This window comes from Erpetoichthys calabaricus, chromosome 14, assembly GCF_900747795.2.
Source record: "Erpetoichthys calabaricus chromosome 14, fErpCal1.3, whole genome shotgun sequence".
NCBI lineage: Eukaryota > Metazoa > Chordata > Cladistia > Polypteriformes > Polypteridae > Erpetoichthys > Erpetoichthys calabaricus.
Genome location: NC_041407.2, coordinates 95640378 through 95652544, shown reverse-complemented (window position 1 = coordinate 95652544; position 12167 = coordinate 95640378). Strand labels below are relative to the sequence as shown.

Genomic DNA, 12167 nt, shown 5'->3' with positions numbered 1-12167 from the left:
CCAGTGCTTTTCACAAATGAGAGCAGGTTCATCCTGAGCACATGTGACAGACGTGAAAGGGTCTGGAAAAGCCGTGGAGAACGTTTTGCTGCTTGTAACATTGTCTAGCATGACCGGTTTGGTGGTGGGTCAGTGAAGTTCTGGGAAGGCATATCCATGGACGGACACACAGACCTCTACAGGCTAGACAATGGCACCTTGACTGCCATTAGGTATTGGGATGAAATCCTTGGACCCATTGTCAGACCTTATGCTGATGCAATGGGTCCTGGGTTCTTTCTGGTGTACGACAATGTCTGGCCTCATATGGCGAGAGTATGCAGGCAGTTCCTGGAGGATGAAGGAATTGATACCATTGACTGGCCCCCACACTCACTCACCTGACCTCAATCCAATAGAACACCTCTGTGACATTATGTTATGGTCCATCCGACACCACCAGGTTGCACCTCAGACTGTCCAGAACCTCAGTGATGCCCTGGTCCAGACCTGGGAGGAGATCCCCCAGGACATCATCCGTTGCCTCATTAGGAGCATGCAAACCAACCCCCCAAGCACATGAGGGGCCATACAAACTATTGAGTATGATTTGGAGTTGCTGGAATGAAATTTCAGCACAATGGACGAGCCTGCCGTATCATATTTTCACGTTGATTTTCGGGGTTACTTTGAATTCAGCCCTCTGTAAGTTGATAATTTTCATATCCATTAAACGATGTGGCATCCTTTCGTTCCTAACACATTACCTACTACATATTAGTAGTGATAGCCAGCAGGATTTTTTTTCCAATTGAGATCTGATGTGTTTTCAAAATGTTCCTTCAGCATTTTTATATTATATATATATATATATATATATATATATATATATATATATATATATATATATATATATATATATATATATATATATATATACCTGTATGAACTATCCTTTCCCCCTTTTGGTTTCTCTCTACACAACAGATTTCCAGCACAATACCAACGCTTTCCATCTACAAAAATCAAAGTTAAGCATATACAGGAACATCGCAATGCCACCAGAAGGAAGGACCCATGGTCTTTGATATACACACATACAAGTTCTATGGGACACACATTTAACTGGGACACTGTGTAAGTAAAATTCAGGTCTAATACTTTAAGTGCCAGAGAGCTGGCTGAATCATGGCTATCAAATGAAAACGCCATTAACAGACATTTGGACTTGAACCCAGCATATACAGGCTTAGAAAGAAGAACATATAAAAAAGACTTTATGACCAACACCCTCTGAAGCCCACCTTATTAATCCACCCCTCCATTTGCTTTAGGCGGAGTGGTGGCTCTGAGGCTAGGAATCTGCACTGGCAATCAGAAGGTTGCCGGTTTGAATCCCGTAAATGCCAATAGGGACTCTGTTCTGCTGGGCCCTTAACCTGCAATTGCTGAGCGCTTTGAGTAGTGAGAAAAGTGCTATAGAAATGCAAAGCATTATTATTATTGCGGTGGGTTGGCGCCCTGCCCGGGATTGGTTCCCTGCCTTGCGCCCTGTGTTGGCTGGGATTGGCTCCAGCAGACCCCCGTGACCCTGTGTTCGGATTCAGCGGGTTGGAAAATGAATGGATGGATGGATTATTATTATTTATATTGCCATTGATCCCTATATGTCTAATTACATATTTTCATCTGATGGTGACACCTGGTAAATTGTCAAAAGCTTAGGAATAAAAAAATATTTTAAGATACGCGACTCATTTTCTCCCATTGTGGATTTCCAGTTACTAATATATATATATATATATATATATATATATATATATATATATATATATATATATATATATATATATATATATATTGTATTCATATATGCAAACTGAGGGGGTGACTTACTGGCTTTGGGCAGATACGTTTTATGGGGCAGGATGAGGGAGACACACAGTTTCTCTTAGACTAGAGGGGGACGGCACCCTGATGTCACCTCCACCTCATGCCTCAGGGCTCTGCCTCCTCCATCCAGTACCTTTTATACAACTCAAACCTGAACTAGCCTTCATTGTGGACCCTAACCTCAAAGAGGTCAGTTCCCTCCTTCAAAAGACTAAAACGCCAAGTATTATAAGCTGTCAGCCTAATAGTTTTTTTTGTTTGTTTTTTTTTTTTTGCATTTTTCTAGTTTTTCTTTGCTGAATTAAAAGGGACTTCCATTCTCGTACCCTAACACCCCGATGCTTGCATATATAGAGTTGGATAAATCGTGTCAGTGAATAAACCTGAACTTTATTGCAGGCAATGTAGACGCCAGTAATTTCTGCTGGTTCTCTTGGTGTTATATCAATTGAAGTTTCAAATGTAAATACCATTAACAGCACAATTTGCAATGCAACACTTAATACAGTGACAGCGAATGACACAAGAACACAAGTCTCCTGTAGCACACAGGTGGCACAGTGTTAGCGCTGCTGCCTTGCACTAAGGAGATCTTGGGTTCAAGTCCTCCCTGTGTTGAAGAGTGCTTTGAGTAGCAGGCCCGGCCTTAGGCATAGGCGAAGTAGGTGACCGCCTAGGGACTCCTTGATCTAATTTTCACGCATTTCACAGAGCTTCCAGGGGGCCCCTGGACCCCCCTTTCGCCTAGGGCCCCATAATACCTAAGACCGGGCCTGTGAGTAGTGAGACAAGAGCTATATAAATGTAAAGAATTATTATTAAAAACCATGCACTTCCTGATTGCTTAGCTGTAGCTGAGGTTTCTATTCTCTAATAGTCCTCTGTCCAGACGTTTAGCTCCCGGTCACCACATTCTAGGTTGTGACATTGAACACGTACTGTAAGTCACATGCTACACAGCAAAACAGCACCACACTCAAAAACTACAATCGTTAATACCTAAACATCAGCAGCAATTACTTTGTTGTTTTAAAAAGCTCAGTTATTTAATTTAAAGCTCAGTTCATCACAGCTGCCTGCTTCACTAAGACAACAGTTACTGAAATCACCAAGCAGTTATTCCAATGAAGCACACTTCATCAACTGTAACACAAAAAACACTCAAGTGTCCGGGAAGACATTTAATAGACCAGACTTCAATGATTAGTCTTGGAATAAACTTGTATGCAAAACTTGGCAGAAATGTCAAGATCGTTCATGAACATAATTGAAAAATAAAACAGCAACATTGAAAGACCATGCCTGTGAAAAATGATTAAAACACAGCAACAGAAACTGTTAGCACAGACAGTATAAACAATTAAGCATTTAAATAAACCATTAAACAAACTAAACAATTTCCCTCGGGATGAATAACCTTTTCTGATTCTGGTGTATCCTTATGTTACAGACATGCAGGTAAATCATGGCTGCACTGCTCAAAACTTAACAAAGACACAATTCTTATGCGTCTGCTTTTATAGAAGAGGTAATAATCGACATCCTGTGACATGAAGTCACATCTGACCGAGCATTCGCCCACTTCCTTTTCAATATGCACACTTTAGCTGCTTTTCTGAGTATTTATTTTTAACATATACTGCATTTTTTTTATTCATAAATGTTTTAATTATTTTACACTCATATTAAATTGAAAAAAGTTCAGAAATGTTACTTGACAAAAGCTTAAGTTATATTTCATGTTGGACTACACTGTAAATCCACTGATTTATGACATTCAGTGAGTCTCTGGGAGGACAAGGTGGCCCAATGGCTTATATCCTGGGCTGGTCACTGTGTCGAATTTACTTGTTCTCTCTTTATCTCTGTCGCTCCAGTGATGTGTCCATAAGGTTATCTGGATATGCTCAATCGCCCCTATATGTGTTAGTTTAAAACACTGTCAGGACGGGCAACAGTACCCTGGATGCAACCAGGACAGAAAATGGACAAATGGATAAGCCCAGACATATAAAAATATTAAAGCCCCGACTCAGTCTTGTTTGAAATGTTCTAGTTTTGTTTTGTTTTTTTGTTTTTTCTTCTACCATGTTTAAAATGTAAACTTCAATATGATTAGACGGATCATCTTCAAACTGGCCAATTAATTACAGCCAGCGGTGGGCTATGCATTTGTCAATGGAGTGACAAGCTGTGTTTTCCGTTTGGCCGCTCACTGGTTGTCACTTAACACGGTGGTCTGAACAGCTAGTCATAATAACAATACCATCCATGTTCTTGTAAATAGATTGCTTTATACAGGCCCAGCTCCCTTAGGTCATTTGCTGGGATAAGCCACCTAAGCAGTTTTTTTTTTAATCATTAGAAAATAATAAACTAAAAAGAGTTAAGTGCAAACCTTAAAAAGTGCTTACACACCTCTTGCCTTATTTATATACAGCACTACCTTTAAAAATTATGAGAAACGTTTACATTTTAAAAGTTTCAAATTTCTTATAACACATTTTGCAATGCTTCACCACACAGCGAGAGTCTGGGAATCAAATCGGCACATGTTAATTTCAATGTCCCACATGGTACTGGCATTAATGTTCCCAATTTTTACAATTCACCATAGACAGCACCTACAGGGAGGTAGCGGGGGGGCGTGGGACGCAGCAGTACTGGGGTAGTACTACAGAAAAATTGCAATGGTTGAAATCAGTTGACAAATCCACGCTGGCTGCATTTCTCTGTAAATGTTGATGCATTCATATTTGTTGGGTCCATGCACTGATATAGTGCATCGGCACACCCCCCCACACACGACGATCCCAAATTAGGCTCTGAGTGCAGCCGTGCAATGGGTGACACCTCCGTAGCACACCAGTTCAAATGGAACAGTGTGAGGCTTTTACAGTGGCTGGAGTGCCAGTCCTGCCACCAAACCCTGAGTTTTCCCTGCAACTTGGATGACCTGCTTGCAGGGCTGGGTGCCACTTAGTTGTCATACCCAGGACGGAGCAATTGCAGGTTACAAATATCACCGTGGTGTTTTTTGGCTCATATATGTTTTGTTTTTTTATCTGTTCAAATTAGTTTTGCAAGTAATTCAAATCTGTTATGACTGTGTACTGATACCTATCCTGAATCTGCAAAATGTATAAAAATGAATTAAATAAACAGGGACAACCTAATAAACAAACACGAATGCCAGCTACATACTAGTTTCAGATTGTTTCCGGTACAGAACATCTGCGGATTGATCCACTCACGGCAGCAAATGCTAAAAAAAAGGGCTTTGAGTGGAATCATCACTGCCAAAAAACACAAGTCTGAGGCACGTCACTGAAGAAAAAACATACTGATTTTTTTCTGCATTTCACATTTCTCTAAACAGATCAAAAGCAAAAAAAAAGTCATATTTGTTAGCAGTACAAATAAATATTAAGTGGCGTAGTTCTCTATTTGAACTGACTGCTAACCAGGCAGCTTACAATGATGGTGACAGCAGAATGGTAACTGTACTATGCAGTCCTTTAAATGATAACCATATTGATAATATTTAGTCCCTTGAATGAAACTGACTAGTCTAATATGATCCCAAAATTCAATGAAACTGAATTATAATGGTTATCTCTAAAAAACATACCCATGATTCCTGTTTACCATATCCTGGCTAAAGATATATATAAAGAAGTCAAAAATCAACTTCCAATTAATGTTCAGCACCAACGAGAGACCAACTAACTTTTTTTAAAGCATGCCAGGAATGAATGTGTAGAGTATGATCATCGAGTCATTGATGACTGTAAATAATCAGCGACAATATCTATGCAGTTTAATGAAGGTTTTAAAGGAACCCCATTAGAGAGACTCTTATACTTGGAACCCAATCTGTCTTTAGCTATACATTCAAAGCCTACAGCTGCAATCCTGGTGCCGTGTCGATCATTTCACTGTACTTTGCCACGTCTGTGTCTACTATAATGCGACAATTTTATTACTATTATTATTATTATGTTGCAATGTATAACTTTTACCACCTCCTCTCAATGTTTATGATGGTCATTCTCCAACCTACTATATCCTAACACAGGGTAACGGGGGTCTGCTCAAGCCAATCCCAGCCAACACAGGGTGCAAGGCAGGAACAAATTCCTGGGCAGGGCGCCAGCCTACCACAGGGCACACACACACACCAAGCGCACACTAGGGACAATTTAGGATCTCCAATGTACCTAACCTGCATGTCTTTGGACTGTGGGAGGAAACCGGAGCACCCGGAGGAAACCCACGCAAACACGGGGAGAACATGCAAACTCCATGCAGGGAGGACCCTGGTAGCGAACCCAGGTCTCCTTACTGCGAGGCAGTAGCACTACCACTGCGCCACTGTGCCGCCCATATATATATATATATATATATATATATATATATATATATATATATATATATATATATATATGTATATACATGTATATGTATATATGTATATATATATATATGTGTGTATATGTGTATATATACAGTATATATATATATATGTATATGATATATATATATATATATATATGTTGTGGCACCCGGTTGAGGTTCATGCCCGGCCGGGATGCCCAGGAGGACCGGAGGAGGGCTTGTGCCTCCTCCAGAACACGAGGGGGCGACTGCCCTGGTTCTATTGTGGGCCACGGGTACAGAGCTTGGAAGCTCAACCCTGTAGGGGCCCATGGTCACCGCCAGGGGGTGCCCCAATGCCTTGGGAGCCCTGGACCTCAGCACTTCCGCCACACCCGGAAGTGCTGGGGGGAAGAGGATTGGGGACACCCGGAGGACTTCCGGGTACACAGCCAGAGCTTCCGCCACACAGGGGTGTGTCAACGGAGGCTCGTCAGGAAGCACCTGGAGTCCACCCGGGGGTGTATAAAAGGGGCCGCTTCCCTCCATTCGATGGCAAGAGTCGGGTGGAAGAGGACGAAGCTCGGTGGAGAGGAGTGGAGGCGGACCAGAGACTGAGAAGGCATTGTGTTGTGTGGCCAGGACTTAAGGGGTGGTTGGTGCTGCGGCACTGGGTTTGTGCTCACTATTGTAAATAATATTGTAAATAAACATGTGTGTGTGTGGTGAAACCATCATGTCTACCTGTCTGTGTCCGGGCTGTTCCCCACAATGTATATATATATATATATATATATATATATATATATATATATATATATATATATATATATATGGTTGAAATAGTTTACTGTCAAATAAATGCAAAGAGTACACGACACGTGTTTCGCCCTCATTCTGGGCTCGTCAGGTGTAAACACTCCACTGCACTCCCTCTCGGGAATCGAACCTCGGACGTCAGCGCCAGAGGCAATGCCCCTAACGTTGTGCCACGGCGTGTGGTTCGTTTATTTGACAGCATGTAGATCGGGGTAATTACATTCACGGCATTCGAAGTCTGTGTCACAATCTGATTGTATGGGTGGTTACCTACCAGGTAACGCTTGTGGTTGGCCAGCAATCTGCTAACATCCGCCACGGTGCCCTCAGTTTGTGAGGAGCAGATCATAGAATGGTTGAAATAGTTTACTGTCAAATAAATGCAAAGAGTACACGACACGTGTTTCGCCCTCATTCTGGGCTCGTCAGGTGTACACACTCCACTGCACTCCCTCTCGGGAATCGAACCTCGGACGTCAGCGCCAGGGGCGATGCCCCTAATGTTGCGCCACGGCATGTGGTTCGTGGCACCGTGGCGGATGTTAGCAGATTGCTGGCCAACCACAAGCGTTACCTGGTAGGTAACCACCCATACAATCAGATTGTGACACAGACTTCGAATGCCGTGAATATATATTTATATATATATATATATAGTGCCCTCCACTATTATTTTTACCCTTTGTAAAAAATAGTAAGAACGGATAGAAACAAATCACTATTTGCTGAAGAACCATCATCTTGAACTGAAAATATGAGAAACATCTGAACATCTTTACTGAAACAAGTTCATTCAAAGATGTTCTGATGTTTCTCATATTTTTAGTGCAAGGACCGTGTTCTATGGTCTGATGAAACAAAAATTGAACTTTTTGGCAACTAACACGCAAAGTGGGTTTGGTGTAAAAAGAAGCATGGCTATGATGAGAAGAACCTTATCCCAGCTGTGAAATATGGTGGAGGTTCTGTGATGTTGTAGGGCTGTTTTTCCTCCAAAGGCTCTGGAAACATTCTTAGGGTTCATGGCATCACGGATTCTATGAAATATCAGGAGATTTTAAATCAAAACTTTGGCTGCCTCCACCAGGAAGATAAAACTGTGTCATCATTGGATCATCCAACAGGATAATGATCCAAATCAACCCTGCAATGGTTAACTAACCACAAAATCAAAGTTCTGCCATGGCCATCTCAGTCTCCTAACCTGAACCCTATTGTGGAGTGAGCTGAAGAGAAGAGTACACAGGAGAGGGCCTTAGGACCCTGGATGATCTGGAGAGATTATGTATAGAAGAATGGTCTCAGATGCCATGCTCTGTACTCTCCAATCTTATAAAAAAATTACAAGAGAAGACTCTGTGCTGTTATACTGGCAAAGGGAGGTTGTACAAAGTATTTAATGCAGGGGTGCCAACAATTGTGGTACATGTGTTTTTGTTAAAAATAAGTGTTTCTTGATGAAGGCTTTGTTTTTCTTTGAATGAACTTGTTTCAATTAAAAGTCAAATGCTTCTTATTTTTTCAAGACAAGATGACAGTTCGTCAATCAAACATGGATTTTTTTTCTAACTGTTCTTACTAAAAATGTGTCATTTTTACAAGGGGTGCCAATAATAGTGGAGGGCACCATGTATATATATATATATATAATATACTAGGAGGGTGCCCCCCTGCCTGCACTACGCCAGCCACTTTGCATCTCTGCCACTCGCATTTTAAAAAGGGGGGCTGGATGCACCCCAAGGAGATGTAGTCGCTCCTCCGAAACCCCCTCTTAAATGGTGATACAATTTTGTTTTTACCTCCTCTTTGCTCGATCAGCTGCTGGCTTGCTGCTGCTTCTGCCATGCCACGTGATCTGCATCCCATGCAGTGCTTCGAACATTTAAAAGCCTATACAGCAGCTGTCCTACTCTTTGACTTTTATTTCTGGCCCCAGGCGTGGTTAAATCTTTTGGCACAAAGTCCCATCTTGCGAGATGTGAGTTCTTGATATTTTTTAGTTTAGAATTTAAAAACGGAATAAGAATCTGAAAATCTAACAACTTCACATTAAAGTTCGATAAATTCTGAAAAGAATGATATCAAACACATATATGTAGGTTTTAAAATAAGCCCGATTTAAAGCGTGACAAAAAACGTGACATAAAATCGTTGCACTTTTAGGCTTAGGATTTTATATATATATATATATATATATATATATATATATATATATATATATATATATATATATATTAAGGTGTCTGTAAAAAAAAGTGCAGGAGCCTTTTGACCTGCAGGACAGTCTGAAACAGCCAAGGTATTTAGAGAAGCATGCAGGAGGAGTGATATAGTCAAGTTTTGCTTTACACTCAATTTCACATTATACACTTTATTGTTTTAATGTCTGTCTTATGTGTTTTCTTATTTTTAAAGCTAATCTTTTTCATTGTCTTAATTTGTTTTCTAAAAATAATATATTATTGATCACATTCCAAGCAACACACAGGTAAGAATTTCACTGTCCTATGTACACATGGTAATAAACTTGAACTTGACTTAACCAGATCTTCATATTGACAAGCATATTGCAAATGTTGTTAATGTTTACCAACTGAAGGAATCATCAACTTACTTTTGTCACATACTCAGCAGTAAACTTTGCAAAGAGCATATTTATTTTTACCAGTCCTACAAGGTTAACTTGGCTTATTGTTTTTGAAATCCATGAAGAAGAAGACATCCATTTTCCATACCACTAACAACAAACAGGCATTAAAAACTTCCATTTAATGATATCTTTAAATGGTATCATTGCATATCTGAGCAAATGAGCATACGGCCATATAGATAACAAGTTCATGGAGAGACAAAGTACAGTTCTAGGTTTAAGTTTTATTTTTTTCAATATGTAGGCAACAGAAATAAATCCTGACAGTGAATTGTAATGAAAACAGGTATACGTTGGAAGAAAACGTTTTGATTATTTCTTGTAAATTTCGTATGTTTTATATTTTTGGGCACTGAATTCAAAAATGAAAAACATTTTTCTCCACCATGTAGCATTTCTTCACAAAACACATTTTTCAGCTGTCAACTACAGGTTTCATGTATTATTTTGGCATTATAATAATTTAAATATTGATATTTTATTTGAATAATTTGTTTGAATCAGATTTTAATCTACGCTTAAAGCAAAACATTTCTTTTATATGACAATAAGGTTTGCATGTGGGGACCTGAAAGTTCTGTGTATCTCGCAGGGTCAACAGTCAGGGCAGACACAATTCCCAGATTTTTCTCTGAGTACAACAGCACAGCCAATTGACATTGGGATCAGAAGGAATGCCCAGCTATAGAAAAAAGTGCCATCTTAGTGCCAAAAACATCTTTAGACCTGACTTGGTGGATCCAGATAAAGTACAGCTTCCACCTCTTCGTGTTAATTGGTTTAATGGACCAGTCTGTCAAAGTTCGATTAAAAGATGGAGTCTATTTTATATATTTGTGTTGAAAGTTTCCTGGATTTGTCTGAGGCTAACTTTGTTAGAGGGCTTTTCTGTCAGACCTGATATTAAAAAACTGATTTCTGATGCAGAATTTGATGGTGCGATCAATGACCAGCTTGGGTATCATTCACAGAAGTCATTTCTTAAGTTTTTAGGTAACAATAAAGATCCAGATTAACAAAAAATTGTGAAATATATATTAGTTAAATTTAAGGAACTGGATTAACATGCATCTCAAAGTTCACTTTTTGAATTCACATTTTTCCCTGAAAATTTTGAAGTGGTGAGAGAAAAGCAGGTTGAAAGATTCCATCAGGATATCAAGGACATGGAAAGAAGGTACAAGGTACATTGGGATGTTAGTATGATGGTGGTCTATTGCTGGATGCTTTTTAGGACACACCAGAAAAAATGGACAAACGATGGGCCACTAAATGAAAAAACAAGTAACACAAACTAGACAAGTTATATGGAAGTCAATAAATATGTATTGTTGTTTGATTGTTTAAAAAGATTAGATTGACTATTTTAATGTACTTGAATAAATTGTGTAATTTGTTACATTTTAATTAAACTTCAGTCTTGTACTGAAACATGACTTCATGGAAACCTAATTAAGCTGGTCGTCTTCGCGAATGACAATAAAATTAAACCATCACAACTACAACAATTTTTATGAGTTTAATTTTGCAGACCTCGGAAATTAAAAGCGGACAGATACAGTACTGCGAGATGGGACCTTGGGCGCTTACCATTCGTTGGGTTTAATTCATCTGCGAAGCTGGAGATAGACCTAGCAATGTGATTTAGGCTGAAGATGTATTTGGCAATGACAATAACGTGCATGGCTCTATATTAAAGTACTGGGGAGCATAACCAGCCAGAAATCGAACCGGGATCCCTGCGCGACGGTACCTTCTATGCCACCAGAGCACTTAAATCCTTAACTGCTTGTCCGAGAATATTATTTCAGCAGAGCACTTTTATTGGCTTAGCTAATAAACTTAAAGTGTGAAATTTATTAGCTTACTTTTAATCTGGAAGAGTGTGTACCTCTGCTAGCACTGATATACTTTATATTTGTCTTTGAAGGCTTCAGATTTGGGTAAGAGAGACTGCCTGATGCCCAAATAAATATAATCGTGGGGCCGATAAGCTTTTGAAGTCTAATCAGCCCGACCAGGTACTTAAGAGGATGCGCCCCAGAAGTAAAACAGTTGTGCAATCGACTTGAGTGCATTACAGCGTACATTTCGTAAATAGTGGGAGATTCGTCAGTTCCGTTACAATTGAGGTTCATAATAAGCCGGGAAACAAAACACGCCCCCCGAAGTGTTACTGACACCCCCGCCTACCCCATTTTTTCTTTTCTTTTTTTTTTTTTTGTTTATCGGTCGCAGCAGAGCAGGAGGAACCGCACGCGCAGCATCCCGCTAATGCACTTTGCGGACATGCGATAAGTGACACAAAATACGGAGTTGAACTCTTGGAAGAGGGAGGCATGACAGGGCACTCTCAATAAGGAGGCGCGACACGCGACGTGCCACTTATTCTTCACCAGCACGCTACATGAGTGAAGTGTTTCCAGACCGCAAGGACTGTGGTTAT

General features: G+C 40.0%; 1 protein-coding gene across 3 annotated transcripts in view; it reads right to left on the bottom strand.

Annotated features, from left to right (window-relative positions):
* LOC114664450 (protein AF-17-like) overlaps window positions 1-12167 on the bottom strand; it is a 113754-nt gene that overhangs the window by 101035 nt on the left and 552 nt on the right. The window lies entirely within an intron of this gene.